This window comes from Pogona vitticeps, chromosome Z (genome assembly GCF_051106095.1).
Source record: "Pogona vitticeps strain Pit_001003342236 chromosome Z, PviZW2.1, whole genome shotgun sequence".
Classification (NCBI taxonomy): Eukaryota; Metazoa; Chordata; class Lepidosauria; order Squamata; family Agamidae; genus Pogona; species Pogona vitticeps.
In genome coordinates this window covers 2,315,678-2,335,850 of record NC_135799.1, presented here as the reverse complement: position 1 = coordinate 2,335,850, position 20,173 = coordinate 2,315,678, and the positions used below count along the sequence as shown (strand labels likewise).

The 20,173-nt window shown below is 46.6% G+C and overlaps 1 long non-coding RNA gene across 1 annotated transcript; it reads left to right on the top strand.

The window, feature by feature from the left end:
* Nucleotides 1-3,250: 3,250 nt before the first annotated feature.
* Nucleotides 3,251-14,401, top strand: LOC144585091 (uncharacterized). Its single transcript, XR_013539582.1, has 3 exons — nucleotides 3,251-3,367; nucleotides 5,327-5,404; nucleotides 14,298-14,401. It is a non-coding gene; the product is annotated as an uncharacterized LOC144585091 (long non-coding RNA).
* Nucleotides 14,402-20,173: the final 5,772 nt, after the last annotated feature.

Here is a 20,173-nt window from a genome sequence, read left to right as displayed (position 1 = left end):
CTTTAATATCTGGCCAGCTGATAAGACAGAAGAAAGCGCTCCTTAACGACAGCATTCCGCAGAAAAGAACATAAACAGTTCCTGACACAAGCAATCATTTACTCGGAGATATAGCAAACTGCATTTAGCAACCATGAGATCAACTCCTGTGGAGGTGCAACAGCTGCCCCCTTACTCGGAGACGTAGCAAACTACCTGCACAGAAGACACACAGCAAGCTTCCCTTGCAAACATGACCTGAAATAACTCTTGCAAATCCCCTGGGGGCTGCCCTGGGGGCTGCCCTGAATCCCATTTCTCTCTGCTGTAATGTGACCTCATCAGCAATGTGGCTGGTGCGTCCAGACCTGGCCAGAAAGGATGCAAGCAGTCAGCTGTTTTCCCTGTTTTGGCTATCTCTGGTCTTTGAAGACCATCAGTGGCTGATGCAAGATTAATTTTCATTTGCTTAGGGCAAATGAGTCCTTCCTCTTGTGGCAGGAGACCCCTGCTCCAGTCACTAGGGACTGGCTGTTGGACAGATGAGCCTTTGGGGAGAGCCTCTGTCCCTTTGTCTGTAAGACTGAGTTGCAGTTCACAGACCCCTTGAGATGGGAGCAAGTCACAGTAAGCAGAAACAGCTGCCTCATCTCTCTGAGCTAAAATCACACAGGCAGGGTCCAACACAGGAGGACTGCGAGGCATCCCAGGCGGTTCCATAATTAGCAGGGAGGCCGAAGGGAGGGGAAGAAGAATTTGAGGGAGTTGTTTAAACAAATTACTTTCACCTTCTGGAGCAAGAAGAATGTTACGTTGACTCACTGGGGTCTCTCGTATGCCAGATACTACACAACCCTCTCGAGAACTCTCACTTAAAGTTTCAGTTTTTTCCTCTACAGGAGCAGACGGTAAAGGATCTAAATTTGGTGGAGGCACTGCTGAAGAAGCAGCAGCAAGGGGGGCCGGTGGAGGCAGCGCTGTAGAAGCAGCGGGGGGGGGGGCTAACACAAACTGCGGAGATGAAAGTTTTTCCTCTGCTCCTTTTAAAAGCAAATTGTAGTTTCCATGAAATACAGAGAGTGCCTCAGAAATAACTTTCCAAGTTAACAAACATGTAATACTTGCTCTTGGCTCTGACTGCAATTCTTTCCCTATCCTTTGCCAAACTTCTAACTTCAAACTTCCATGCATAGGATACCAAGCACAACTCTGATCTATCTCACTTAACAATTCCAATATTTCTTTATCTGACACTTGTCTCTTGCAATTCTGCTGAACGAGCCTACTTAGCTCTCGAGCGTGTTGCTCCTGTTCCTTAGTATAAGAAGAGCCCATGCTTACCCGGGAGCTGACGCTGGGTGCACGAAGACTATTCCAGTCGAGGGCAGCAGGGTGATGGGAGCTGAACCTACATCAGAAGACTGTCGGCTCGGCTGATGGGAGCTGGCGTATCACGTCGGGGTCACCAACTGATGAGGGATCCTGGCCCAGGATCCAGCAATCAAGACACGGAGACAAGAGTCATGAACCAAAAGCTCTCCTCACCCAAGTGAGAGGTTTATTTTATAGTACAAAGTAAACAATACTAACATCTAGTAAGCAATGCTAACGAGCAGGTGCGTTATCAATGTTTTGTCTTCATGCAAGGCCTTGGCTCCAGATAAAGGCAAGATGATCTAATTGTTTTCTGGCTACTGAATCAGGGTCAAAGTGACCTTTCCAGACGTGGTTTGCCAGCGACCTAGAGAAGGTCACAACCGTGGAAAAGGAGTGCCTGGCCATAGTCTACGTGATCCAGAAGGCCAAGCCTTACATCTGGGGAAGACATTTTATTCTGTGCACTGACCATTCACCACTGCAATGGTTAAAGACAATGAAAACCCACAATAGTAAACTTATGAGGTGGGCTTTAAACCTGCAAGACTATGACTTTGAAGTGAAGGTGGTCAGAGGGTCAATGAACTGTGTTGCTGACGCCTTGTCAAGAAGACCCGAAGAATGAAGACGGCGAAGAAACATGGACTATGTATATATTTTGGTGACCAAAAGTTAAATGTACTTGGTTATTAAACATGCTTGGTTTGTATGAATAAAGGTAACTTGATGTATTGTAAATGGTAAATGTTTAAATGCCTAATTGATATGTTTATCCTAGAGTAAGTATGGTATTGTATGTTAATGTATAACTGTTTTGTGTTTTAATCCTGGTTGTTTTTTTGGAGAAAAGCACTTTAGCTTTTCCCCTGCAAAACAACTTATAAAGTGGGGAGGTGTTACATACAGCACTGATGGTACCTGTCTGTCATGGGTTTGGAGGGAAAGTTCCATCCTATGGGGAGTGGAAGGCGGGACATCAGGAGGAGGGGCTGTACTGTATATATATGTGGAGCTTGTGAGAAGAAGCTGGAAGAGGGCTGAGAGAAGAAGCTGGTGTGGGAGTCTGTGTGTCAGACAGGGTACTACTGTGTGTCAGTCAGTACCAACCTGATAGGTTCAGGTGTCTGTATGGTTAGCCAGAACTGATAGGTTCAGGGTCTGTGCTTTATTTAAAGGTGTTCTGTGTGAACCAAACTGGTGCATGTATGATTGAGACTAAGCCACGTTACTGTATCTTATTCACTTGATCATTTTATTTTCCCTGTGTGTTATTTGAATAAACCTTATTCCTTTGTTTGTTAAAAATCCATTCCTGGTCTGTGTGACTCCTTACAGGGAATGGTTGGTGGCAGCTTAGTTAACGTGTGGCATATCCCAGTAGGTCTGGTATTGTCACAAGGATTATTAAATCCACCAATCTTCCCTCTAAGCAGATTGCTTGAGAAATTCTGCAGAAAATCCTAAATGGGTTTATAAAAAATTGGATGAAACAGATACAAGTGTGTGTGTGTGTGGGGATTTGAGGTGGGGGGCGGGGGGTATTTTTCTCCCTTTTGGGGGGAATATCTTTCTAAGGCACCCCCCCTCCCCTCCCCTCCCCTCCCCTCCCCCAAAGCCCCACCACCGCCCGGATCCTCCGCCGGGAAAGTCTGCGCGGGAAAGAGGACGGAGGGAAAAGGGGGGAAGGGGCACAGCTTCCATTTCCGGTGGGGAAGCAGGGCCGGAAGCAGCCCCCCTTCCTCCTCTCTCACTTTAGTAGCTCTACGTTCTCCCTCCCTCCCCATCAACCTCCCACGTCCTGCTCTTCTCAGCGGCGATTGGTTGGGAGGGAAAGGGAGGCGGAGAACGCAGAGCGACTAAAGCTGTAGAGGGAGTGGGAGTGGGGCTGCTTCCGGTGCTGTTTCCCCCACCACAGGAACCGGAAGTGGAGGCCGTGCCCCTTCCTCCCTCTTTCTCCCCCCCTTTTTTTCCTCTCTCGCTGTTTCTTTGGCGCTTCAGGATCCGGACGGAGGTGGGGGCGATTTGGGGGCCTTTATTTTTCGGGGGGGGGGGAGAGCGGTGGGGGTGGGGGTGGGGGTGGGGGTGGGGGTGGGGAGGCCCTAGAAAGATATTCCCCACCAAAAGGAGAAAAGTACCCACTCCTCGGGGCACCCGGGCCCTCTTTGTGTGTGTGTGTGTGTGTGTCTGTGTGAGAGAGAGAGAGAGAGAGAGAGGGAATCTTCAGTGGGGCTTGTGTGTGTTTGTGTACCTATGGAAAGAGAGGCGGGAAGTCAGGGCGGGGGGGGGCCGAGATCCAGATACTCCGAGCCCCCCCTTCCCAGCAAGGCACCCGGGTCCTCGCAGGCTCACCTCTTCCCCCCCCCGTTGTGCTTGTTTTCCCTTTCTCCTCCCCCCCCCACAGGACCTTCTCCAGCCGTGACCCCCCCCCAGGAAACCCCTTTTGTTGAAAACTTAGGGGGGGGGAGTTCCTCGAAAGCCCCAAGTGGGAATTGGGGGGCCTTTTGGGGGGGGTGGAGATGGGGGAGGGGGTTGCAAGGGGGAGGGAGTGGGGGGGATAGGAGGGGGCCCAGGTAAATGGGGCTTGGAGGGGGGAGAAGAGAGGGGGTCGGCTCAGAGGGAGGGAGGGATGTGGATGATGATGATGATGTTCTATGTGGACCACCTGGCAGCCAAGGCGGATGCTGATGCCCCTGCAAGGGAGGGAAGTTCCAGGCTGAGGAATCAGGCCCTGACCCGAACCCAGACCCTCAGCGCCCCCACCCCCTTCTTCCCACCCAGAACAATTGGGGGGGCAGCAGAGCCCCTGGGGAGAGAGCGGCTGCCCGTTTCCGACCCTGGGAAAACTGTGTGTCTGTGTGTCCGAGTGTGGAGTCTGGTGTGAGGTTTGCTGCTGCTCATTTTGGGTTAAAAATATTCCCAGGAAATTCTCTGAATCTCCTCTTGGTTTCCAGGAAGAGACTTTCTTACAGGCAGGAAATTCAGTCATTAGATTCTTAATTAGCTTTGAATTCATTCATTCTTTCATTGAAAATTACTTTTCTCCTGCCTTTCTCCTCTTTGCTTCTTTATGTCTTAACTGTTTTCGTTGGCGCAAGGGATGGTGGTCGCCTGGATGGCCAGACCTTGGGGGCCAGAGAGGCTGAGCGAAGGGCCTCCTGGAAGGTCTTAAAAAGCAGGCAGAAGTTGTGTGTCATCATCACACGGGGGGTTTGCCAGACCACCACATTCTTCTGGATAGCCTCTTTCCGGGTTTTCGTTCCTCTGTGAAATAGTACAGGGAATTAATGGAAACCTGAAACACTCCACAGGCTGAGGGTGGAGGGGGTTGAACAGGAATCTCCCCCCCCGCCCCAGCACCACTGTCATTCACAGAGCGATACCATGCAAGGGAACATCCCAGAATCTGACTCCCCTTTTCGTCAAGTGACCACTCCTCCCCCAGACACAAAGCCATGGTCAGGGCTGTGAAGGGCAAAGAGCAGAAGAGGGTCTCCCGCAGAGTCCAGGGGTCCCCAACTTCATGCCTCCAGAGGTTCTTGGACTGCAACTCCCAGAAGCCTTCACTTCCGCCTCTCCAGGCCAGGATTTCTGGGAGTGGAAGTCCAAGAACATCAGGAAGCCCAAGGTTGGGGGGGACCCCCTGCTGTTAGACCCTCTGGACGGCTGCCTTGGGTGTGGCCACCCCTCAGCCTCCCTTTGCTCTGTCTGGCTCGGCCTCCTTTTTCCAGCTGGCAAGGAGGGCACGAGATTGTGCAGCAGTTTTGGGCTATTTCCTGGCTTTTGGAATCATGGGCATAGAAGCACACAATCCCCCCCCCACACACATTCATAAACCAGAGGATATTATTTAAAAGAATTGTATTCTCCAGATTGCCAGATTGTTAGCTTCTGTGCTAAGGGAAAGCTTTTAGTTTTGTCCATCCGAGAAGCCTCCAGAATGATTTGGGTTTTTTTTTCCTTTTCTCCCAAGGACGGGGTGAGGTTCAGCTGATGCTCTCCCGACTTTTCTCTGGACGAAAGGAGAAATCCAAAGCCTCCCTTAAAGCAGGTAAGATCTCTTTCATTCTTTGAGATCAGATGCGACATTGTGTTTGTTTATTTATTAAATGATAACTCTATGATTAGCAGGATGCAAGACATTGTAAAGCTTAGATCAGTATTTCAGAGAATTTTAGCCCAGTCGCTGGAACCATCGAGAGCGTTTGGAGGGCGCCTTCTACCCGACCTTCCATGGTGCCTGGTGAGGGCCAGAGGGGCCACCGAGATGGGCCTGACAGTGCAAAGGAGACTGAGATGGTGTGAAATGACAGGTTTTGAAGCGTTCTGCCCCAAGTTCTTCAGTCCTGGTGGAACAAAAGTCTCAAACAAATAGTTCCTTTCACTCATCTATTTCCAAACATACAGACAGAGAGAGAGTGAGACCAACTAGCAGCCTCTCTGTCTCTGAGGAAATGGGAGCTCTCAGAGCAGTTGAGTTCAGGATGGCATAAGCTCTCAAACTGAACCAAATGGTGCATGTCTTCCTCCTCGTTTATACGCACATCAGCCCCCGACAAATTACATTACATTGTTCTCTTACACCTACCATCATCTGCTGATACAGGATGACTTCCCAGTTTTCTTGACTAGTTGCACCTGCCGTGCTAACTCTTTCAGTTAACAAATTTTGACCTCATGACAGTATCTGTGAGCTATTGTTGTCTCCTAGAAGGCTAGCAACGCCAGGAACAGAGAAAAGTTATAATCCATTTCACCCCTTCATGAACTGAGTGAGTCAGTCTCAGTCAGGCTGTGAAACTGGACTTCTTTCTTTAAGTCTGTCCCCTATGAAAAAGGAACTTTAAAAAAAAGTAGCTTGTAATTAAGCAAATAAATGACTCAATTATGGTAACGTATGGCCAATTATCTGGTAGCTAGGTAGCAATATGAAACTATTCTGCTCAAAAGACCAGACTTCCAATTCTTAAGCAAAAACACATTTATTAGAAAAATAAAGAAAAATTAGTTTATTGTAAAAGCATAGATGATAGAAAGAACATTTCCATTCATAAGTATCAGAACTCCTATCAAAACCCTGCTATCAAATCAAAACTCTAAGCAAACAGAAAGGCTAGGCCTCTCCTCTAAGTTAAAAAATAAACTACATTCTTCCTCAGTCCAAGGATTCCATAGTCCATCAGAAACAGGTAAATCCATAAAGGGTAAAGTCCTTCTCCAATGGAACAGTAATCCATAAGTAATCCATCCATATGACATGTAAGGTATCCATTTTACATATCAGGCATACATCCCATTTCCAATGTTCATGTCCATATCCAAAATCCATGTGCTTTCTCTCTGTAAGACTCCATTTTTACAACTTACAAGATATAACCCCTCCTCCTTCTTCCTGACGTAACCCACCAATCAGGATAGAGGAAACGGTGTTAGTCTCTGCCTCAGTTTCTCACAAGATCCAGGTGTTATTTACAGATTGCTGGTTGGAATATTATGGCTACGAATGTCCTTCTTCTCTGCGGCCTGTGATAAGCTTGGCAACGCAGAGATGAAAACTGCTACTAGTACTTTTCCAGCACAGACCGTTTTATTAATTCAAAATGGATTCTCTATTGCTAAACTCATAACTACAAAACCCATTACTGTAGCATATTATAACTTCAAAAACACATCTCATCACAGTATCCAAACGGTGACATGAAATCCCCATATGCTGTGAGTCTGTCCTGTCGACTTCATTCTGTCGCCTATCAAGTAACTCCCAACCAACCCAGTTTTGGAGGCCTCTGGTTTGTGAAAGCAAGCACACACTGTGAGATTCCTGGCTATGTGGGGGTTTCAACCGGGGTTGCGTGAGTCCCAGTTTTACTGTCTACATCAGAGCCTCTCTGAACATGTGCAGAGTGTTTTTCTTTTGGTTCCCAGTCCTGCTTGGCTCAACCCTGTGGTCACCAAGAGCAGGTGCTGTTGGTGAGATTCCAACCCTGGACAGCCTAGCATGGGGCCTCCCCTGAATTTCTCCTTTCCTCTTTTGGGATCCAAGAGGGTGAAGTGAAGAATTCACTCCTGCATGAGGGGATTTTTGGAGAGGGAAAGACAGTTACAGTTTTTGCAGGACAGAGGCTGTTCCAGAAGAACACCCGCTAACCTTCTTCCTGTATCTCTTCGGCTTCTTCCTGCGAGGACCAAGGCAGGGTCTCCCCTGGCCGGGCGCGGAGCCTCAGCTGCCCTTGAGAGGAAAGGAAGGGAAAGCCGGAGACCTAAGGAGGAGGGAGGGGTGCCGTCTCTTCCTCAAGAAGGGCTCCTGCCGGGAGGTTCTCACAGGGAAGAGGGAAGCCTTGCACAGCCTCTGGAAAGAAACAAGAGGTGGGGAGATTGCAGGGTGCGGGTGTGGGCGTTTGTGCATTTATCGGGCCCCAGGCATGGATTTTAGAGAAGGTGCCACTTTAAGCAAGTGATAGATGGAGCACGTACATACACACACATACATATATACACACATACAAACGTACATACATAAATGTGGGTTGAGGATTACTCTTCCAAGGTTCCCACATTTTAAAAAAAAATTGCCAAGATCTTTGTCCATCATTTCCCCAGAACTTATTGAATCTCTTGCAGAAACATCATTGAAATAATGTTTGAGGATGATGGTCTTTGGTCATAAGGAGAGGGCATCTATGGAAAATGTTTCCATTTTGAATCCCAGTGTCGGATCAAGGGGTGAAAGATTCACAGAGACAGAGAGTATAGGATCCGATGGACCTCCATTATTGAAAAGAAAATCACAAAGAGAAAATAGAGGATACAAATGACAATACACACCATCCCATCAGCTCAAATTAACCCACATTACTCACGTCCACCTTTCTCCACCTCTTGCCACCTTTCCCTTAGGGACTTGGTTGGGGTTAGGATGATGGTTATTTTTGCATTTTTAGCACCCTGTTTCTCTCCAAAAGCACATGGCTCTTACTAGTTTTCAATATCCCTCTTCTGATTTTTATTTCACTGGTCCATTGTCATCAATGGCCACATTCCACATTTTTCTATACCGTTCCTCAAGGTTAATTTTATAATCACTTTTCCAGTTCCTTGCAAAGATGAGCCTTGCCATAGGCACCATTTAATAGCTAATTCCTTTTCTTCTTTCTTCCCTTGGTTATTAACCACATTCAAGAAGCCAATCATGGATTCAATTGAGTTATTTCCCTAATCTCCTATAAAACACCTCCAGCACAGAGATGATGCATTATTATTTAATATATTCAATGCCACCGGAATTAAGTGCCATCTCCATTTTACTCTATAGCAATTTTCTTTTACCCTTATGCTTCATAATTCTGTTATTACTGCGAAGAGTGAGATTCGCAGCTTGGGGATCTATCTGGACCAGGCGCTCACCATGGAAACATATGTGGCGTCTGTGGTCCGCTCCACCTATTTCCATCTTTGACAGATTACCCTATCTTTATGTCGAGATTAGACCACTGTAATGCTCTCTACGTGTGGCTACCTTTGAGATTGATGCGGAAACTCCAAATGGCACAGAATGCGGTGGCCAGACTTCTTAGTGGGGTGAGGAAACACCAACACATCACTCCCACCCTGGCCGCCTTGCACTGGTTGCCCGTTCGGTTCCACGTTGGTTTCAAAGTGTTAATGATTACATACAAAGCCCTAAATGGTTTAGGACCTCGATACTTGGCCGGAGACCTCCTCCCACCTAGCTCTACTCGTATCACCCGTTCTAGTCAGGAGGGGCGCCTGAGGAGCCTAACGCCGAGGGAGGTCCAGAAAGAAAGGACGAGACACCAGGCCTTCTTGGCAGTGGCCCCTCGACTTTGGAACAGCTTGCCATCAGAGATCCGTTTGGCCCCCTCGCTGGGCATTTTTAAAAACCAAGACCTGGTTATTCAGACAGGCCTTCCCTCCGGGCACTATTTAAATTTCTTTTTATTCTCTCCATCTTAAATTAGTATCTACAGTATGTGTTGTTAACTGCTAATATATTTACTTTGTGTTCTGTGAGCCGCCCAGAGTAGACTATGTCTAGATGGGTGGCATAGAAGTTCAATAAATAAATACATAAATGAATAATAAAATAAATATTCCATGTTTTACTCCAATCTTTCCGTTCAGTTTCTTTAACCATGTCTTCCTTTTAACACCTGGGGGTTTATATTCTGCCTCTTCTCTCGGTTTGCACATTTCACTTACGATCTCCTTTCTATTTTTCATTGCTTCTAACTTCAGTCTTTTTAAATAGTTTCCTCAAATTTCACATTTTTTCTACTTTCTTCCTTTTCCATTCTTTTGCCCATTTTCCTAACTAAACTATTTTTAGTCATGAAATCCTCCCTTCTCCCACCAGCTTCCCTGTTTGATTGCTATCTTGTATCCGTTTCATCCAATCTTTTATACACCCATTTAAGAATTTATGGAAAATGTCTCAACCACTTTGGTCAGAGGGGTTAATCATCACTTGCCATTCTTGTCAGTAATCTTTATTGGTAACATCCAGAATAGGAAATTTAATTTAAGGATCTGTTTCCTTTTAAGTAATGCAACAGCTTGGGCCCGGGCTCCCTGAAGGACGGTATCTCCCTATATGCGCCTTCTTGGGGATTAAGATCAGGAGAAAGGGCCCTCCTCTCAGCCCCATTGCCAGGCCAAGGACAGCTGATGGGAACACGGGAGAGGAGGGCCTTCTCGGTGGCAGCCCTCAGGCCATGGCACGCTCTCCCTCGGGAGATCAGGAAAGGGACCTTCCCTGTTTATGCTTCCGAAAAAAGCTAAAGACCCATCTCTTCAGGCAGGCTTTTAACAATTATGAATCCCTGCACCCCATTTAAGCAGATAATATTATTTTTTTCCTGTTTTAATATTTTAATTATATTTTAAATCATATATTGTTTAATTTTTAATTTTTATTTATTTATTTATTTGATTTATTTGATTTATACCCCGCCTATCTGGTCTACTCAACCACTCTAGGCGGCTTACAGTATAGGATAAAACAATAAAACACAAGAACATTACATAATCATTTGATACAGTTACAATAAAATAGAGTGAGAATAAAATAAGAAGGAATAGAAAAGAAATCAGGTACAGTGGTGCCTCGAATAGCGAGCACCTCTATTAATGAAAAAACCGAATAGCGATGTGGTTTTCAGGGCATTTTTTCGCTTTGATTAGCCATTTTTCCTATGGGTGATTATCGAATGGTTTCAATGCATTTCAATGGAGGAACCACAGTTTGTGTTCGCTATTTCTTAAACGGTTTAAAATTAAGGTTTCCAGTTTGAAATGTTTGAGATCGTAAAGTGCACTTATTAAATCCTTTGTTAACCCAATTTGACCTTGTTCTGATCCTTATTTAATTTGTTGTTGATTTTTTTTTCCGTGTTGAGATGCACTGAATAGGTTTCAGTGCATTTCAATTGGGGAACCGTGTTTTGAATAGCGAGCTTTCCTATGGAGATTTTCCATTAGCGACGGCAATTCGTTCCTATTGGAATGGATTAGCCAGCTTTCAATGCATTTCAATGGGAAACCATGTTTTGAATAGCAAAGAAATTCAATAGTGATGTTTTTTGCGGAACGGATTAACATCGCTGTTCGAGGCACCACTGTATTGACTGGAGGGAAGGCCTGGATGTACAACCATGTTTTTAATTGGGTTTTAAACATTCCCAGCATAGGGAAGGCTGAAGGGAGGTTGTTCCAGAGGCGAGAAGCCACCACCGAGAAGGCCCAGTTTCGTGTCTTTTCCTTCCAGGCCTCTCTCAGTGTCAGGCTCCTCAGCCTCACCTCCTGACTCATACGGATGATCCGCGTAGACCTTGGTGGGAGCAGGCATTCCGCCAAATATTGAGGTCCTAAACCATTTAGGACCTTGTAAGTAAGCATTAAGACTTTGAAGTCGACGCGGAAACGAATGGGCAGCCAATGCAATGTGGCCAGAGTTGGAGAAATATGTTGGTATTTTCTCACTCCAGTGAGGAGTCTGGCCGCCGCATTCTGCACCACCTGAAGTTTCCACATCAGCCTCAAAGGCAGCCCCATGTAAAGCGCATTACAGTGGTCTAATCTTGAGATTAGGAGCGCATGCATCAAGGTAGTGAGTGCCCCCATGTCGAGATAGGGCCACAGCCGGGCAATCCACCATAGTTGAAAAAAGACAGTGTGGAGTACCGATGCCACCTGCGTTTCCATGGTGAGTGTCGGGTCCAGATGTACGCCCAGGCTGCGGACCCCACTCTTCACGGCCAGCGTCAACCCCCCAAACATGAGAGAATCACCCAAACCGCCAACCACGGGGCCACCCACCCTCAGAACCTCCATCTTGTCCGGATTCAGCCTCAGCCCATTTTCCTGCATCCATTTCAGTATGGTCCCAAGGCAGCGCTGAAGGGACAGGAAGGCATTACCTGCAGTTGGTGAAAAGGAGATGTAGAGCTGGGTGTCATCGGCATATTGATGACATGAAGCCCCACAGACCCCTGATGACCCCTCCCAGTGGCCTCATATAGATGTTAAACAGCACTGGGGAGATAATCGACCCCTGTGGAACCCCACAATTGAGACTCCACGGGGCCGAGACCCTCTCCCCAAGCTGCACTCTCTGGGGACGGTCCCCCAAGAAGGAACGGAGCCAGGCCAATGCCAGGCCACCAATTCCCAACTCGGAGAGCCTCCCCAGGAGGATAGTGTGGTCGACGGTATCAAAGGCCACTGAGATGTCGAGGAGGACCAGCAGAGACATTTTATCCCTGTCGGCCTCCCTCAACAGGTCATCGTACAGGGTGACCAATGCCGTCTCTGTACCGTGGTGCGGCCTGAAGCCTGACTGGAATGGATCCAGGGCGTCTGTTTCATCCAAGTGAGCCTGAAGCTGATCAGCCACCACCCTCTCGACCACTTTGCTCATGAAAGAAACATTGGCGATGGGGCTATAATTGCCAATTTCGTCCAATAATTTGTATTCTAATATTTAACTTACAGTGTTTTTAACTGTGTGACTTAATGTTCCGAGCTGCTTTGGGTCCCTTCTTGGGAGAAATGCGGTGTATATATTAAGGTAACAATAACAACAACAAAAATAATAATAGTAACAGTAATAAACTGTGGAATTCCAGCCTGGTGTGTAAGTTTGGAGACCTCCAGAGCTGTTCATCAGCCTCAGTAGTGCTTATATCAGAGTGGCACATTTTTTTAGCAGCGCCTGTTGCCAAAGCTCCTTGTTCCAGTCCCAGCGGTCAAGAAAATCAGGCAGAGGTGCTAGACTTCTAGCAACTAAGTCTATTGCCATTTATAAACAGCAGCAACGGCGTAAAAGTCCACAACCCTCTCCATGAGCCAAGAGAAAGAAGTCATGACCCAGTGGCCATATAGACTATCCCACACTGTCCAGTTGGTGGTCCGAGACCTGACATCATCTTCACTCTTAAGTTGTTTATTCCGGTGTTCTTGTCGAGCACTTTCTGTCATAGACTTCTGTGCTGAGTGTTCATGGTTGTAAAATTCAGGTTCTGTTTTATTTGGCTTATTTTATATAGCCTGACAATAGGAATGTGGGATATTGTGCTTCTGTGGCCACGATTTTAAAAAAAAGGTCCAATGTGTTGCCAGCAGTGGAAAAATTTGCCAGGTTCCCCATAGGAAAGGGTAGCTTGAATATTGACAGCAGGACTGGGAGCAGTGAAGATGGTCTACCCAGGACACCCTCTCTTCTGCTCCCTGCCATCCACACTTGCTAAAAAACAGCCCTGACCTTTGCCTTGGGTTTGGGAGAGTAGCGGTGGACTGTCGGACTGTCAGCTTCTGGGATTTCCCCTTGTGGGATGTTGCTCTGTGAATGGTAATAGTGCTGGGACTCCTGCTCTACCCCTTGACCTCTTGGCCGCTGGAGTGTCTCTGGGTTCCATGGTTTCCCATACTATTTCACACCGTTACAAGACGGGGGATAACTTGCTCAGCAGTACTAGGAGCGAGAAGGACCTTGGAATCATCTTGGGGCACAAGCCAGCAGTGTGATGTGGCTGCAAAAAAGGCCAATGCTATTAAGGCTGCATTAAGAGAGGGAGCCCCTTCACGGATTGCTGCCCCCTTCACGGATTGCTGCCTTTTCGTGGCGAAGGGGCTTGAGTAACTCAGGGAAGCTATGGGCTATGCCGTGCAGGGACACCCAAGACGGACAGGTCTGGAATGTAAGATCTTGGAAAGCTGGATGTAGTCAAACACAAGATGGCAAGAATAAACATTGACATCCTAGGTGTCAGTGAACTAAAATGGACGGGAATGGGCAAATTATCATGTCTACTATTGTGGGCAAGAATCCAGTAGAAGGAATGAAGTAGCCCTCATAGTCAACAAAAGAGTGGGAAAAGCTGTAATGGGATATAATCACAAAAATGACAGATGTCAATACGAATCCAAGGTTTTTCCTATAGTGATGTATGGAAGTGAGAGCTGGACCATAAAGAAAGCTGCCCGCCGAAGAATTGATGTTTTTGAATTGTGATGCTGGAGGAGGCACTTGAGAGTCCCCTGGACTGCAAGGAGAACAATCCTACCATGTCCATCTTTGCACAAAATGTTCCTTTAATATCTCCAATTTTCCTAAACAGATCTGTTTGTTCCTTTTCTATTGTTTCCCACTATTTCTATGCACTGTTCATTTAAGAAGGCCCTCTTGTGATGAGAGGGGGGTGGAGCTACAAACAGCGAGGCAGCAAGGAATCTGGACTCTCCAGATTTCTGCTGCATGCTGTGAATCCAGACTCTCCCCAAGAAATTGGAGGGCAGGGAAGGCTAGGAGAAGCCCACCCTGAGTCGCAGGAGAGCAGAGATCTTCTGGGGGGTGGAAAGCAACCACCTCTCAGATCACTCCTTCAGACAAAGGATTCCATCAGCGCCATTTTCTAATGTCGTCCTAGCTGTGAAGCTCCACGACAGGAAGGAAGCATGAAGATTTACGAATGACTGCATTAACAAGGACTAATTGGTTTCAACATCGCCTCTGTAAGTACAAAATAAACTTAAGCGGCTGATTAAAAAGAAGATAGCTATTGCAGTCACCCCTGTCGCCTTTGTTCTTATACAATGTGACGATGTTTGCGTCCTTCATGTCCTGTGGCACTCCACCTTCTCTCCAGCAAAGACAAAAGAGTTCATACAGCTCAGTGGTGATGATCTCCTTACAGCACTTCAAAACTTCAACGGGGATGTTGTCCTTTCCAGGTGCCTTCCCAGAGGCAAGGGAATCCAAGGCCGCTTTTATTTCTCCTAAAGTTGGTTCACCGTCCAACTCTTCCAAGACAGGCAGGCACTCAATGTTATTTAGTGCCTCTTCTGTTACTACATTCTCTTTAGAATATAGCTCAGAGTAGTGCTGCACCCAGCGTTCCATCTGCTGTGCTCGGTCCTGGATGATCGCGCCTGTAGTAGACTTCAAGGGAGCAGATTTCTTCTGTATTGGACCTAAAGCCTGCTTGATACCGTCATACATTCCCTTGATGTTACCTGTGTCTGCTGCTATCTGTATCTGAGAGCAGAGCTGAAGCCAATAATCATTTGAACATCTCCTGGCAGTCTGTTGGACTTGGCTACGAGCAGCTCGAAGAGCCTGCAAGTTGTACTCAGTAGGACAGGCTTTGTATGCTGCTAGAGCTCTCCTCTTATCCTCGATGGCTGGAATCAGCTCCTCCGAATGGGCTTCGAACCAGTCAGCCGTCTTTTTGGTCTTCTTGCCAAATGTGGACAGGGCAGTGTTATAAACAGCGTTCTTGAAGTGTTCCCATCGTTCAGGTGCATGAACATCAGCCGGGCCTGGAAGGGTTTCCTGAAGCGCTTGGGCAAATTCCTCCACTTTTCTTTGATTGTGAATCTTGTTGATATCTATACGTGGCCTTCCTTCCTTTTTAGTGTGATACAATCTCTTTGTTTGCAGTTTTATTCTGCTACATACCAGGGAATGATCAGCATCACAATCAGCACTCTGGTAACTGCCTGTGATCGTGATACTAGATAGGCTAGAATGTCTAGTGAGGATCAAATCAAGCTGATGCCAATGCTTCGATCTTGGATGTCTCCAGGAAACTTTGTGTTGAGGCTTTGTATTAAAGAACGTGTTGGTGACACAAAGACCATAATAACAGCAAAACTCCAGCAAGCGTTGGCCATTTTCATTCATCTTCCCAATGCCAAAACGGCCTAGGCAGGTGGGCCAAGAGTTGTGATCAGCACCAACTCTAGCGTTAAAGTCTCCGAGAATGAACAGCGGCTCTCTCTCAGGGACTTTTTTGATAGCAGCTGCCAAATCATCATAGAATTTGTCTTTGACTTCTGTTGTGGATGACAGTGTTGGTGCATATGCACTGATGAGGGTGATCAGTCCCGCTGATGACTGGAGCTGCAGAGACAGGATTCTTTCACTCCCCACAGTAGGTGGAACAATGGATCTCAGCAGACCAGCTGATTGGCGGGTCCAAAATGGCCACTGCGCGCCCCCAAACAGCCGTGTGCGGCGTTTTCGCGCCCTTGGTAAGCGAGGGGAGTGCGCGAACACGCTGCGCGCAGCTATTTCGGCTGTTCCGGCAGCGTTTTCTCGCCCTCCCCTCGCTTACCAAGGGCGCGAAAACGCTGTGCACGGCCGTTTTGGGGCGCGCGGTGGCCATTTTGGACCTGCCGATCAGCTGATCGCAGGTCGCAAAGCGAAGGTCGGTAAGCGAACGGCTTACCGACCTTCGCTCTGTGAATTGTGCCCATTCAGGTGCCGTTTTGCGATTGCATTTGCGATCGCAAAAATGGCACCGTTGCATGATTTCGTCGCTCCACAGAGCGACCGTTGCGCGAGGCACCACTGTACATCAAACTCTGCTCATGTAAAAGCTTTTCTCTACTTTGGAAGGGTCAGAGTATTCAGATAGCTTGCAGGTAAAAATGCTTGACCATCATCTCTAAAGCCAGGATGGGCCGTAGCTGTGCTGACAGGGTGTTGCAGCTCACAATCTGTGATGTGCTGGGGCCGTTCCTGTTTTGCTTTGGTATAGCCCATTAACAAAATAGCACTTCTCGAGAGGCCCAAATTATTTAATTTCTCATCCATAGATCTTTCCCATCTGGACTGAAACTTATCAGTTAGCACTAAGGGAACCCAACCCCACAGGGGTGAAGAACTTTTTTAACCCAAAATGTAACTTTAGTATCCATGCCTGAGACTCTATCAACATCTGGCCTGTTTCTAATCATAAAAGTACATTTGGCACACAATTCGGGACTCCAAGAACGGTCCTCAGAAATTTCGTTTGAAAGGACTCCATTGCAGTAACATTTCTGTATCTACACCACTGTGCACCATAGAACATCTGTGCTAACACCTTGGCATTGAAGACCTATATGGCCGATGGTATATACTGACCTCCTTTTGCAAAGAAAAAATGTATGAGTGACTCAATACTTCTCTGAGCATTTGCAATAGTGTTGGATAATTGAGTCTTCCAAGATCCTGAGGACTGAAAGATTACAAGATTTGACTTGCTCAATTGGATGGTCATTTATTTGCCATTTATGTGCGATCCATAGAGTTTTGGGTTTTTTATTTGCCCCAATGTGCATTACTTTACATTTTTTTTAGATTGAAACATATTTGTCATTTCTTTGCTGAGTCTGTTGTAAGCCACCCAGAGTAGTCAACGACTAGATGGGCAGATTATAATAATAATAATAACAACAACAACAACAACAGGACCATAAAATGCAGCATCCACACTAAAATTAAAGAAAACTGCAGACTAAACAACTGGAAAAATTCGCAGTAGCTTAACATGCCCTAGAGGGACATGGTGGCGCTGCGGGTTAAACCGCAGAAGCCTGTGCTGCAGGGTCAGAAGACCAGCAGTCGTAAGATCAAATCCACGCGACGGAGTGAGCTCCCGTTGCTTTGTCCCAGCTCCCGCCAACCTAGCTGTTCGAAAGCATGCAAATGTAAGTAGATAAATAGGGACCACCTCGGTGGGAACGTAACAGCGTTCTGTGTCTAAGTCGCACTGGCCATGTGACCACGGAAGATTATATTCGGACAAGCGCTGGCTCTATGGCTTGGAAACGGGGATGAGCACCGCCCCCTAGAGTCGAACACGACTGGAAAAAATTGTCAAGGGGAACCTTTACCTTTACCTTTACCTAACATGCCCTAAAACAATCTGGACATGAAATTCTATTTCAAAACAGCAGTACTGGACAACACCAGCAACCATTTTGTTAGACTACACAGGGAAGGCATTGAAATCCACAAACATCAGCACAGTTTCAACAAAAAAAGAAGTCTAAAACTCAAAAAAGCCTGGCTCCCAGTACTAAAAGTACAGCCTTTTTCTGTTCACCCTCCTGGACCCCAGGGAAGCAAACATTCGGGAGAGGCCCCATACCAAGCAGTCCCTAACCCACAGCAGTTAACGCAGGGTGGAGCCCAGCAGGATCGGGAGCTAAAACAATAAGAACACTCTGTACATGTTCAGAGAGGCAGTGTGTAAGATAACTGTGACGTTTACTCATGTGGCCCCTGCTCGTTTCACCCAACACAGAGCTTACATGTCCTTTATCTCGCTGCCACCCGCTGACCTCTGTCAACACCCTTTAATTAGAAAGATTGAGGTCCAAGCTGAGGGTAAAGTTGAACAACAGAGGTTTATGGATTACAGTTGGCTTAAACGGGTTCTTCACAGACTTTAATGTATTCTTTAGATTATTAATAACTTGTTTCACTCTTAATTTTTTTCGCTCTCTGTAAGTTCCACACTCTTAACCCCTAACTCTGCCACCCTCTCTTAAGGACCACAGACTGACGCCTCCTTCAGGCTCACTCTCTCTGCTTCCCATCTGACTCCTCCCTCCTCCTCTTGCCAAGCCTCGAGTAGCTGCTGACTCCGCCTCTCCAGCCCTCTCATAGGTTCATGCAAATCAGATAATGAATATAAGTACCATGAGTGCTGTGAATGATCGCCACATTCCTCCCACCTAAGAAAAAGTTTGTTTCATTGAGGGGGGGGCAGATCTCCTTTCCGCCTCTACCCCTGATGTTTGTGGATCGAGAACTCCTAGAAGTAGAAGCTGGATTCCGACGGGGCAGAGGAACTCGAGACCAAATTGCTAACATGCCCTGGATTATGGAGAAAGCCGGAGAGTTCCAGAGAAATATCTACTTCTGCTTCATTGACTATACAAAAGCCTTTGACTGTGTGGACCACAGCAAACTATGGCAAGTCCTTAAAGAAAGGGGAGTGCCTGACCACCTTATCCATCTCCTGAGAAACCTATATGTGGGACAGGAAGCAACAGTTAGAACTGGATATGGAACAACTGATTGGTTCAAAATTGGGAAAGGAGTACGACAAGGCTGTATATTGTCACCCTGCCTATTTAACTTATATGCAGAATACATTATGCGGAAGGCTGGACTGGAGGAATCCCAAGCCGGAATTAAGATTGCTTGAAGAAATATCAACAACCTCTGATATTTTATTTATTTTATTTATTTTTGGACTTATATACTGCCCCACAGCGCTACAAGCACTCTCCGGGCGGTTTACAATTTTAATTATACAGGCTACACATTGCCCCGCCCAGCAGATGATACCACTCTGATGGCAGAAAGTGAGGAGGAATTAAAGAACCAATCTGGCGAGAGAAAAGGAGGAAGGTAAAGGCTGCTTTTGCAAGTCCCTGCAAAGACAGGATGATTGAGTAATTGGTCAAATATTAAATTAATAAGTAAAATTAATTGCTTGATTAATATTTAAATATTAATATTAAATATTAATTGTGCCGTGCCCCTACGTGTTCACTAGCCTAAGGCCCACGACATGTTCTCTCCTTTACGCTGGCCACCAGTTGACCTCTCTCTACACCACAGTCCTCCCCCCTTAATAAGTTTGTTTTATGAGCGGAAAGCTAGCCGTTTGCCTTCGTAAACAAACAGCTACGTACATGCAAATGCAATATCTTACTAAAACTTATACATATCTTAAAATACAATTCTCTCTTTATTCTACACATACAACTGTAAATACAGTTAGAATGACCGCAGGGAGATTAGGAAAAGGCAACATCCAAAAAATAAGGATAGAAATAAATAAGAGGGATCTAGGTAAAGAGAGGAGTGGGAGATGTAAACAGAGGCGGGACTTCCTGTGATCGGTTTAGGTGCACCGCATAGGCTGTACACCTTGGAGTACCCGGACCAATGGGGAAACAAGGGAGGGATCCTGCGGCCGGGTGTAGGGGAGAAATATTACGCTACCCGTATTGATGGGTGTGCCTACCCAGTTAGGACACCCGCTTTTGAAAAAGTGCTTTTCAATAAAGGACAGCTGCTTGTATTTGTGGTTGCCTGGTTACTGTATTAAGTAACAATGGTGTGAGCATTTCTCTCAATTGGGGGCTCATCCAGGATCTGGGTCTTCTGCTGTGGTCACCTGCTGAGAAAACAGGGAGATGTGTCCCATTGATTTCAATGGCCTACTTTCTCTGGTGGGGACCTCAGCTGTGCAGATGGGACAACTAGAGAGTATGACACCACGGTGAAGGAGAGAGGGAGAATTTGTTGGGCACAAATCTAACAACCTGGCAACTCCGTGCACGGAACAAGGTAAGAAGAGTGGACTGTTAAGTATTGCCTTGGTGGTTGGGATCGGGACTGATTGACAGAGTGTGTTAGATGTGTCTTGGACACAAAGTGAGTGTGGAGTCTTGATCCACGATTCCATTGTATCCATGAGGAGCGTCCAGCCAGGAAAAAGAGGAAATGGGACAA